At 35.8% G+C, this 10,792-nt stretch overlaps 1 pseudogene; it reads right to left on the reverse strand.

The window, feature by feature from the left end:
* Positions 1 to 9,613: 9,613 nt before the first annotated feature.
* LOC116881037 lies at positions 9,614 to 10,215 on the reverse strand (annotated as a pseudogene).
* Between the last annotated feature and the right edge of the window lie 577 nt (positions 10,216 to 10,792).

Below are 10,792 nucleotides of genomic sequence, written 5' to 3' on the forward strand. Positions count from 1 at the left end.
AACAAAGAATCTTCAACAGGTCTCCTTAATAGTTTGATAGTGACAGTCTCTTCCCTATAATAAAAGCATAGCACATAGCTGCTTATAATTTGACCTCTTTCCACCAATCCTGCCTCATCTCTTGCCATGCTCTCTTCCATCTATGTTAACCTAGCTCCAATCACAAGGAATTATTTGTTATTCTTAGGGTGTTTCGGAACTCTCCATGCTTCTATGAATTTATTGATGTTGTCATTTCCTCTCTCTCAGAAGATGTTTCTTGACCCCATCTCACTGGAGAAGGTCTATTCTTCAAGACCCTGTGCAATTTCATCTTTTTATAGAGTAATCCCACTTAAAAAAGAAAATATTTTATTTATTTATTTGAGAGAGAGCATGAGCAGGGTGAGGAGGGACAGAGAGAGAGGGAGAAGCAGATTGCTCAACAGGGAGCCCATTGCAGGGCTGGATCACAGGACCCTGAGATCATGACCTGAGTCAAAGACAGATGCTTAACCTACTGAGCCACCCAAGTGACCTAGAGTATTTCTATTCTTAAAGGCAGTGCAAATCTTTCCTGCTGATCATTCCAGACCACTTGACAGTCCTCTAATGAAACAGTTTGCACAGTATATTATACTTTTTTTAATGCTTTCACTTCAGTGTAGATTCTTGAGAACCAAGAAACATATCATTCTTAGTTATGTATCCTCTGGACAATTTTTAACCCTTAACAAGTTCACAATAAAGTTTGTAGAATTAAAATGAAAGCACATAAGCATGCATTTTTTAAGTATGATTAAAACAAACAAACAAACAAACAAAACATGTAACTCTAGAATCAAAGGTGGCTATCCAGGAATTACAGAGCAAGAATGACAAAACTTCAGTTTTCCATTGTGCAGGTATAGGGAAGAGAAGAGAAATGATGTGAAACAAGAAATTGCTTCTTCATCTTTTAGAGAAATTAAATCTCCTGCATTTCTTGTGGGTGCTTATGCTCTTACTCTTCTTTCTGATTCTTTTCTACTTTTTTCTACTCTTCCTCCTTAGCACATCCCTCCCCCAAAATGAACTCACATCATTGCTCCATGGGAAATATTGGCTATAGGGAAGAAAGTGTAATCAAATCAGGTTTTCCCTTGCCATTTATTTTTAACTCCAATTCCTTTAAATGACAATTTCCTTTCCTTCTTCAAATGTCTTTTTTGTGTGATCTTCATGTCTTTAAAATAGCTTAGACAGAATAAGGCTAAATTCTAAATTTTTAACTCACTATTTTAGGTAAGAAATTATCAGAATTATTAAAATATGCATTCATGTGGCTACAGAAATTAGGGAAAATATTGGATATTTTCAGACATTGGGGACAATCTATATAGAAATAAAATATACTGATGATTTTCCTACAATGTGGAATAAAAAAAATCTATTCTCAGATTATGTGCAAGAATATGTACATTTTGTGCTGGAAAAAATAAAATTCTGTATATTCACTTCACACGATGTGTGTAGAATTATTTCTTTTCTGTGGTGTCTATTCCGATAAGGTCATTAACATTTTATTAGTGGTTACTGTGTGCCATGTACTATGTTATATAATTTGTTAGGATCGATTTGAAGATGTCATGATATGATTAAAGGTAAGAGATTTAGTGTGGGAAATGTATGAGATGGATAAATAGGGTGAGGGGTACATGAGGTGGTTTTTGTTTGTTTATTTGTTTGTTTTGTTGTTGTTGTTGTTTTCTCATTGCAGTACAGATCAGACAGTATGAAGGGGAGAGGAAAGGAGGAAGCTTGAGTATGAAGGCTCTTACACTGCAGCCCAGTTCTAAGAAAGGTTTGGCCAGGCCCACTGGAGTCTTCTTGACAAAGTCTCCAGTGGAGAAGTCATTTTTCTCAGGAGTGAGCTTACTTTGGGTTGGACTTAAAGAACTTATAGTTCTTTTTTTTTTTAATTTGAGTATATTTGACACACACTGCTACATCAGTTTCAGGTGTACAATGTAGTAATTCAAAAAGTCATACATTATGTTATGATCACTACAAATGTAGTTACCATCTGTATACATAAGACTGTATTCCTTATCCCTGTTCTTTTTTAAAAAAGATTTTATCTACTTATTTCACAGAGAGAGAGAGAGAGAGAGAGCACAAGCAGGGGGCAGCTGCTGAAGGAGATGGAGAAGCAGGCTCTCCACTGATTGGGAAGCCTGATGCAGGCCCAGGACCCTGGTGGTATCATGACCTGAGCTGAAGTTGGACACTTAATGGAATGAGTCACTGAGGCTCCCTCTAATCCCTGTTCTTAAACATTGTCTGGAGCAATCCTCAGGAAGCATGACCTCATATAATTTGTGCATTTAGAGGGGCAGCAGCTGGGGGTCTTTGGGCAATTATTCTCCTTGCAGAGCAGGGCTGAATGGTACATCTTGTCTTTTATTTCCTATAATAACAGCTATCTGAGGTAGAAAGCATTGTAATCTTCTTTTTACAAAAAGAAAAAAAAAGAAAGAAAGAAAGAAAGAAAAGAAAAGAAAATGGAAGCTCAGAGAGGCTAATTTTCCTCTAGTCTCACAGATGAGTGAATGGTAGTGATAGGATTCAAAGAGATTCCTCTGACTTTTGAGTTGGAACCCTATATACTTTTTTTTTTTCAAGTTGTTAGGAAGGCAGTCACAGAAATGACATCAGTGTCATTATACTTAACCCTAAATTTTGGTACTAAATTATAGTCATATAATTATATTAAACTAAATAGCTCACATAGCTTTAGCTATAGTGTTTACAATATATCTCAGAATATCAAAATAATGGAAATCTCAAAAGGAAATTGTTAGAGTTACTGGCCAAGAATATGGGGTTATTATTTTCTAAATAAATGAACATAAGCAGGTGGAGGGTTTTATACATAATTTTTAAAAATAGACTTCTTGCTTTACTCTCTACCCACCTCCCTCCTTTCTAACCTTTACAAGGATATGGTACAGCCCATGTGCAGGAAGACTTCAGTAACATGTGGTGACTAAGAATATAGTGGAGAAAAAAAAATGTATCTACAGTTGCTGAAAAAGAAAGATCACACCAGTATTAGGAATGTCTGTTCACAGAGTATGTTGTCCAATAGTCCTTAACTTGCTTCCTTATCTCTCTTTTGTCCAACCAATTACCACTTATATTGAAAAAAACTAATATAGCTGACCAAAATATTTAGAGGAATTTTAATGATTAATTATATGTGAATTTGGTTGTATATGTGTACATAGATATTACATTCTTTATGCATTAAAACAGAGTATGTGTAGTAGATATGAGAGTTAACTGGCAAATATAACCCCTAAAGGATGATGGAATTCCTTTTAAGTAACATGATATATTGTAGAAGATTGAATAACAATAATAATAGCTAATGTGTAACAGTTTAACCATGTTCAGCATTGTTTTTAAATCATTAGAATCATTAACTCATATCCTATGGTGTATGTGAATTTTTTCCCCATTTTACAGGAGAAACCAGGAGCTTCAGAATTCATATAATATGCCCAAGATCACAGTGTGTTAGAGTCAGGATTTGAACCCAGGCAAAGAACTAGAGAAGAAAAAGCTTTTTTGAAAAATGGGAAAACATTCTCAAACAATACTCATCTCAACATATTCATTTCCACTGTTCTAACTAATTCCTTAAATCTATCTCATTGGTGAAGTGAACAAAATAAATTCTTTTTTTTTTTTTTTTTTTTTTTTTTGCAGACTCTAGGAAACCTCCTCTGTAAAGTAGCACTTTATGCAGTTTCTACTGCTTAGATTTTATTTTATTTTTTTTTTCCTATTAGCAATTAGGAAGAGAAATAACAAGAGCAGTGGAAACATACTTGCTGAACTCAGGGGAGTTGAGCCAGGAAGCATTTTCTTAAATCACTGAAGTTTAGCAAGTAGTAGGCAAAGAAAATGACAGCTCCTTCAGTTAGAACACTAGTGCTGATCCAGGAGGAGGCCTGTCCAACATGTTTTACTGCGGAAGGCAGAAATAAGAGATGAGAAACTGACAGAAGCAAGGCAAGGGCAAAAGAAGATAAAGGGGTGTAGGAAATACTCTATGCCCATGTTCTTTCTGGGGATGGGACATTAAAACAATGAGTAACATAATTAACATAAAAGCTCAATAATTGTGCAAAATTAAATAGAAAAAAAATGTTACCTGTACAAATAACACAATGCAGTATTTAGGACTCTGATTTAGCGAATATATCTTAGCACTTAGCAGATTCTGACTATTTGGGATATCTGGCTTCATCTGATTATTTTAACAAAGCTATTCAATAATACTTTTTCCACTATCTGTTTTCTCATTCATAGATAAGGAAATAATCTTAGGGAATTTATTTTATTTGCTCAAGATTAAATATCTACTTACTTACCACACTGGAATTAGAATCTTTATCCTCCAACTCAAGCCTTATGGAGACTCAAATTTCCACTGGGCTAAATTTTCTCAGACCTAAATCCAGTGAGGATTGCAAAAGATAAGAACTAGTTCACTATTCTCTATATTGTTAGATACTGATTCTCTGGAACCTTATCTAATTTACACCTTGAGTTTGTGTGGCCAGCTGCACTTTTCAGATGATCAATTACTATGACTGAAGCTCACTTACATGAGTAACTTTCCATGGGAACTTTAGCTTTCAGTTTGGACAGTGACATCTCCCTGAAATATTCTGTACAAATTGTTTGCTGCTTGTTGCCTTGGGCCATCAGAATAATTTACAACCCATGTGACACTTGTACTCTTTATTCTATTGGTAATTTTTTATGATTTATCATAGTGTCATTCCTGGAATTTGTCTTGCTTCTATTGAAGAAAAAAAAACATAAAATGAACAAATTAATGTTACTTTTATTTGAAGTGTAGATAATCAACTTGGTCTAGAACGAAAGGGATTGAATAAGTCTACTTTAAGCTGCAGGGAATATAATCTCAGTGATAAAATCAAAAGTTGTTTTTGGGATGACATCATGCCCAAATTTACATTATTGATGATGGGAAACATATATTCTTGGGAGTCTTAGGTTTTATCAATTGTCTCCTATGGTGCAACAGAATTTTAGGGTCCTGTAGGTTGGCAATTAATACAATCATATTGTTGCCTCTGGCTCTGCTATTTTCAGTGTCACTCCATCATGCGTTTTCCCAGCACTCTTGGTCAGCATCTCATATCTGACAGATTTCCAGGTGGTGTAGGACAGTGAGCACTCAGTCTGTATAGCAGAAATGAAGTGGTCTTTCTTAACTTGTTTAAAAGCACCATTCCCAGAATTATTCCAGGTCAAGTTACTTATGTAGTAGGTTATTCCTAAAACCAACTGATACATTGTATTTAGAGAGTGATCTACCATTTTCAAAACAGATTGATGCTTTTGATCATCGTGGCAACTTTATATAGCTAGGGGAATGAAAGCATTATTCTCAGAATTTTTGCAGAGAAGGAAGTAGATGTTCCATAAAGTTAATTGGCAAAAAACCATACAATCCCTAAGTGGTAGTTATGATTTGAATCAGATGGTTTTCTTGCCTCTATACCATAATTTTTCATAGTAATTTTTGAATGATTTATGTATCTTCTATCTTGCTCCCAGCAGTCTTCAATGAAGATGTAAATACTTGGTGTTTGATTAATTGACCTTTTGTCTGTTAATAACTCCTGACACACTTGCTACATCAGTGGATTACCATGCATAGTTTCAATCCCATGACTGAATTTGTACCAATATTTGCTCATTTTTCCTTAGATTATTGTAAATGCTTAATCAAATATCCTGGATGGACTAGCATTCTATATATCCTTTGACTCACTTTCAAGTTTTAAAATTGAAATTTTTTAAATTCCTATATACTTTTGGAAATGTAAATATATATTCACTGGATAATTAAAGTTTTAACCAATACAGAAATTCTTAATTAAAAATGCAATTAATTTTGAGAATAGAAACTCTAAACTAGGTCATGGTTTCTCCTTTATTTAATATATTAGAGGGCATAAAGTTTTTAGTCAGAAATAAAGAAAGCTCATTAATCTGGTTCCCAATCTGGATTACTTTCCCTTAGTGAAAGATCTAAATTGTAATTTTTTCTTTCTAATGAAATTCATTTTTTCAAAATGCATTTTCAATACCCTCTTACATACTATAATTGGAATTAGACTAACAAAGCACTAGAGTTCTGAGGTTGAATAGCCTCAGTGAATAGATAAGAATGAGTTGAAATTAGCTCATCAATTGCTTGTATGTAAATGATTTCTGGAGTGTTTGGACACCTGAAAACAGGTCCTTACATCCTTTTCAATGTTTTTGATATTCTCTGGGTGAGTATTAATTTTCATTCCAACCCCTTCATTATAGATAAGTAAAAGCTAAGGCCATTTTATAACAATGTAGTAAATGCCCTAAATGAATTACTGTGAAGTGTGAATTAGTGAAATTCAAATTAATGAAAATGCTCCATTGTAACTAAAGATATTTATCAGCCTAGTTTTACCTCCCCCATCCGGATTTATAGCATTAAGTTTTAGGACTTTGTGGCTTCATTACAAAAGCTTTGAAGATACTATACAAATTGTAAACACACACACACACACACACACACACACGCACACACACTGCTTGTACAATTAATACCCATGTAACTATGCAAGTGTAATAAATTATTTCCACAGGGGTTTACAAAATTTCGAAAGATATCCTAACAATATGATTGTATAGGTGTAATATGACAATCGGGCCAAGCACAGACTTTGAATTCAAGTGTTCTTTTTTTTTTTTTTAAGATTTTACTTATTTTACAGAGAGATAAAGAAAGGGCACAAGTAGGCAGAGCAGCAGGCAGAGGGAGAGGGAGAAGCAGACTGTCTGCTGAGCAGGGTGCCTAATGCGGGACTCAATCCCAGGACCCTGGAATCATGACCTGAGCAGAAGGGAGCTGCTTAACTGCCTGAGCCACCCAGGTGAATGTTCTAAGTTTAAGTCCCAAATTATCTTAGAACCTCAGTGCCTTCATCTGGACAATATTAATATATATACACCCAAGGTAATATTAAAAACAATATTTAGACCTTGACAATTGGCTAAAAATATAACTTTAAAACACTTTGAAAGTGCAAATTGCCACATAACATCATTCTGTTGGGGGATTTTTAGCTTGCTTATGAACCTTAGGGGTCAACAAAGTCGTTTAAATAGACCAGTTCTGTTTGAAACCAATTCCAGTGATATACCAGCAGCAAACTGGATCTGAAAGAAACCCTGGATTCCTAGTTGGTTTCTTTCCTGGTGGCAGCTAAGTGATATGGAGCCATTATATATGCTGTATGAATGCCAATTTCCTCAACTATAAAATGAGGATAATCATGCTAAGCTCACATGGTTAATGATTTTAAATGAAATGAGTTGTGTTTGTTAAACTGCTTTTTTTTTTTTTTTTAAGATTTTATTTATTTATTTGACAGACAGAGATCACAAGTAGGCAGAGAAGCAGGCAGAGAGGAGGAAGCAGGCTCCCCAATGAGCAGAGAGCCGGATGCGGGGCTCGATCCCAGGACCCTGGGCTGAAGGCAGAGGCTTTAACCCACAGAGCCACCCAGGCACCCCTGTTAAACTGCTTTTAATCTCTACATTTTTATACAGGCCAAAGCTATTTTAATGATAGTTTTTTTGTTTTGTTTTGTTTTTTGTTTGTTTGTTTGTTTTTGTTTTACTTTGTTTGGTTAAATCAGATTCTGTCTGTGGAAACCATGGAATTACTCACTGCGGTAAACTTGTCTGTGTTTCTGGTGAAAAGGAAGTTAAAGGAAATTACCTCAGGTTTAAGGAAGTATAAACTCAGTTCAGGTTGAATAAAACTACAAAGAAAAGTGTGGCTAAAAGACATTGGAGAAAAGAAGTTCAGTATGTTAGGACTGACATGTTTGGTTGCATGATTGAAGTTTCTTGTCACAGGGCTCTGACACTGGTTAACATCAGACTGTGGGCAAATAACAAAGTGTGGTATGAAAATTGGACATTCTGTAAAAGAAGTTTAAATATAACACACACACACACACACACACACACACCCTTCTTTTTCCTTGTTACTTATTTTTGCTTCATTTTCTATTCTGAAATACAATTACATAGGGAAAATAGCATAAACTTAAATGTAATACTTAGAATTATTAGAACATGAACACCCACAGCAGTGCCTAGGTAGTTCAGGATGTTACGCCTCCGACTCATGATTTTGGCTCAGGTCATGATCTCAGGTTGTGGAATGGAGCCTTCCAATGTGCTCTGGATTGCAACCTGCCTAATATTCTCTCTCTCTCTTTCCCTCTCTTTCCCTCCGATCACACTTGCACATTCTCTTTCACTTTAAAAAAAAATACCCATGTAAACCATCACCATCACACAAGTAAAAAATAAAATACGGCCAGCAGCTCAGAAGCCCTATCAGTCAGCCTTCTCCAGAGAAACAAAACCAACAGAATATATATTGAGATAGGATATTCTGTCTCTCTCTCTCTCTCTCTCTCTCCTTCATTTTTTTCTCTCCTATGTATTTGTGTGTGTGTGTGTGTGTACTCCTTTCTATGCATTTATACATATATGTATACATATATTCACAGAGAGAGAGAGAGAGAGAGAGAGAGAAGGAGGGAGGGAGGGAGGTTGAAATTAAAATTTATTTTAGGAATTGACTCATGCAATGGTGGGAGCTGTCAAATTTGAATATTGTGCGACTGAACAATAGGTTGAAAATTCTGGTAAGTGTTGATAGTGCAGTCTTCACTCCAAAATACATAGGACAGGCCAAAAGTCTGAAAACTCAGGTAGCATTTCTATGTTATTATAGTGCTGAGGCAGAAATCTTCTGTAGGAAGCCTCAATTTTTGTTTTTAAGGCCTTCAACTGATTGGTTCAGATCCACTCACATTATGGAAAGTGAGCTGCTTTACTTAAAGTCACCCGTTGGTAAATGTTAATCGCATATCCAAAATACCATCACAGCAACATTTAGAGTAGTCTTTGACCGAACAACTGGGCACCTTAGCTCTCACTCAAGTTAACACATAAAATTAACCATCACAGGGGCACCTGGGTGGCTCAGTTGGTTAAAGGGCTGCCTTCGGCTCAGGTCATGATCTCAAGGTCCTGGGATCCAGTCTTCATCAGGCTCCCTGCTCAGTGGGGTGTCTGCTACTGTGTTTTTTTTCTTTCTCTCTCAAATAAATAAGTAAAATCTTAAAAAAAAAAAAAATTGACTATCACAGACAATGCTCCTTACAAAAAAGCACCTCTTTCCCTGCTCAAAGTAATCACAGTGCTGACATTTCTTCCTCAGTTCAAGAAGCGATTGCTTAGTTTCCTTTGTTTTATAGTTTTACTACCTAAGTATAAACCCCTACACACTATGATTTAGGTGCAACTGTTTTTGCATTGAATACGAATTCAACATATCTGTTCTTGTTGTTGTTTTAACAAACTCAGAAGTTTATTGCAGGACACTTGGACAGTAGATAAATGGAATGGAAATGCCTACATGTCATTATAAGAATCATCCACGCTGAATTTAAAAAGAACTTCCAGCAAGATTTCGTTATCATGATGTTTTCTTTTGCTTCTTTTCATTTTCTTTTTTCTCTTTTTCAATTTCAGCAATGTATTTCTCAGTTTCTTCAGGATTTAAAATCTTGAGGGGTTGATCTCACCTCATGACAACCAGTTCAATGTTTTTTGCTGCCAGACAGAATCACTTCTGGGAGGGCCTTGATAACCAGCTCAGGTCATCTGTCTCAGGTCTGTGTCTCTATGGTTTTGTCAGTGTAATTCTTCTCTGGAAATTCACACCCTGACTTGGCACCCTAGCCTATGACATTGGCCTTTCAGGCTTGATATGTCCCCCAAGGGTCAGTCTGGTGAGTCTGGGGGTGCCATCAAATTCAAAACTCACAAAAAGTGCATAGATAGATGTCAAACAGCTTGTGTCCATTGCTCTGCATGTAGCGCTACTTACGACTGGTAATGAAGCCACACCATGATGCCTGGGTCCTTCATGGTCAGTCGGTGGTTCTGGCATTCCACCCAGGCCCTGTTGATGACCATCCTCATGCCAGAAGTGATCTCTGCAAATCTCATGCGGACATTGTCATCCAGTGCCCGCTGTATCTGGTTTTTGTTTGTTTGGTTTGTTTTGCCAAACATATTTATGGGATCAATAATGTAACCAGTGATATATTTGATTTTAAATTTATCATCTCACAATGTGCTTTTTGTTTGCTCTGCTTTGTGATTCTTTACTTCCCCTTTCCAGCATTCTTTTGATTTATTTTATTATTCTTTTATTATTTCCACTTAGTTTAGAATTTACACACTATTTTACTATTAATTGGTCAAAGGTAAAGACTATTCCATGCAAGCTTGACTGATCAAAGTTGATGTTTTCGGATCTTTTACTACTTTCCATATACTGATAAACACTATAGTAGAGCTTAACTATTAGATCCAAACTGAAAACTGTCTTCTGCAGAAGATTTTTAAGGTTATGTATCATATGTTGGTAACATGTTAAATAAGGGTTTCCAGGAAAAACAACAAAGATGTGTAACTAATAGCAAGCAAAAGGAAGGGGAAAAGTCTCACCTGGTAACTTTGGAATGTAAGCAATGCCTCAGTGCTGCTTTGTCCTTTGCAAAAGAAATAGGTTTTTAGGCTCTAGCGACCAAGAGTTTTTGGCCAAGAATTGCAAGGAATTGAGATTGGAGGCTAACAGAAATGGGGG

The sequence above is a fragment of the Lontra canadensis genome, unplaced genomic scaffold, assembly GCF_010015895.1.
Source record: "Lontra canadensis isolate GAN:19392208 unplaced genomic scaffold, GSC_riverotter_1.0 scaffold70, whole genome shotgun sequence".
In the NCBI taxonomy this organism is placed as follows: Eukaryota; Metazoa; Chordata; class Mammalia; order Carnivora; family Mustelidae; genus Lontra; species Lontra canadensis.